At 39.8% G+C, this 1,521-nt stretch overlaps 1 pseudogene; it reads right to left on the bottom strand.

The window, feature by feature from the left end:
* Positions 1-364: 364 nt before the first annotated feature.
* LOC126060666 (olfactory receptor 8D2-like) lies at positions 365-1,291 on the bottom strand (annotated as a pseudogene).
* Positions 1,292-1,521: the final 230 nt, after the last annotated feature.

The following is a 1,521-nucleotide window of genomic DNA, read 5'->3' as shown; positions in this document are numbered from 1 at the left end:
ATGCAAGAATTTCAGGCCAATTAACACCATCCCTTCTCAAACACAACTCAACTCAATACCTAGTTCTCTGTACAGGTTCAAAATTAATATACATTATACACAATACATTCTTCTTTATTTGTCCTTCCCTTCCTGTAAAACCCTATTGCTCTAGTACATAGAATACTTTAAGATTATATGGACTTTCAGATGTTCTTACTAATTATCTCCAATAATATCTGAATAATTCTTAAGTAAAAATAGGTATTTCATAAATAGCTATGAATTCCTTTGGAAGAGAAAGAAAATCACACAGATCTCATGGCAACTTTTCTTCTGGCTCATTTTCTCTTGTTCTCTATGAGAACCCCCATTGTGAGGATGACTACCTGCCCCCAACCACCTTCCTCAGTGCGCTCTTTACATCCTTGTTCCTCAGGCTATAGATCAAGGGATTCAACATGGGAATCACTGCGGTGTAAAATACTGAGGATACTTTCTCCTGTTCCATAGTATTGCTAGAAGGAGGCTTGAAATACATGAATGTTATAGACCCAAAAAATATTCCCACTGCGATGAGATGGGAGCTGCAAGTGACAAAGGCTTTGGACTGGCCTTCAGTGGAGCAAATACGAGGGATACTGGAAAGAATGAAAGCATAAGAGATGAGAATTGCCAGGGTAGGTGCTAAGGCATTAATGCCTCCAATAATAAATAGCAGAATCTCATCGCTGTGGGTACTGGAGCAAGAGAGAGTCAACAAAGGGATAATATCACAAAAATAGTGGCTGACAATACGAGACCCACAGAAGGACAATATTGACACGTGCATGGTATGGACTGTGGCCACAAACAAACCCAGCGAATATACCACGCCCATCATTATGGAACAGACCCTATGGGACATGATGGTATTCTAAAGCAGTGGGCTACAGATAGCAACATAGCGGTCATATGCCATGGCTGTCAGAAGGTAGCCTTCTGCAACTGCAAAACTAAGGAAAAAATAAAGCTGAGCCATGCACTCCAGAAAGGAGATGACATTCTTTTCTGACACGAAGTTCACTAGCATCTTAGGGGTAATGACAGAGGAGTAACAGAGATCAATGAATGACAAATGACTGAGAAAATAATACATTGGAGAGTGAAGTTGAGAACTGATAGCAATTAAAATGATCATGCCCAGGTTTGCCACCACTGTGACCACATATATTCCAAGGAACAAGAGGAAAAGCGGCAGTTGGAGCTCTGGGAGATTTGTTAACCCTTCAAGGATAAACTCAGTCACTGAAGAAACGTTGGAAGTTGTCATTTCTTGAAAAATATAATCTGTAGGAATAAAGATGAGAAAAAAGGAATATTAGAATTATATTCTGACTCTCAAAGCACAATGACACACCTTGTCTCATTTGGTTCCAGTCTTAGTAGCCTCATCTATCCCATGACTCTATGCCTTCCACAAAAAACCTGAACATAACTCAAAGCCTTGATTCCAACCAATACTGCTGAATGCCCCTCTTAAGAGTCTTTTCTTTTTGTTTC

Source organism: Elephas maximus, chromosome 17 (genome assembly GCF_024166365.1).
Source record: "Elephas maximus indicus isolate mEleMax1 chromosome 17, mEleMax1 primary haplotype, whole genome shotgun sequence".
Classification (NCBI taxonomy): Eukaryota; Metazoa; Chordata; class Mammalia; order Proboscidea; family Elephantidae; genus Elephas; species Elephas maximus.
Note: the sequence above shows the minus strand (reverse complement) of the source record. Positions and strands in the feature narration are given on the sequence as shown.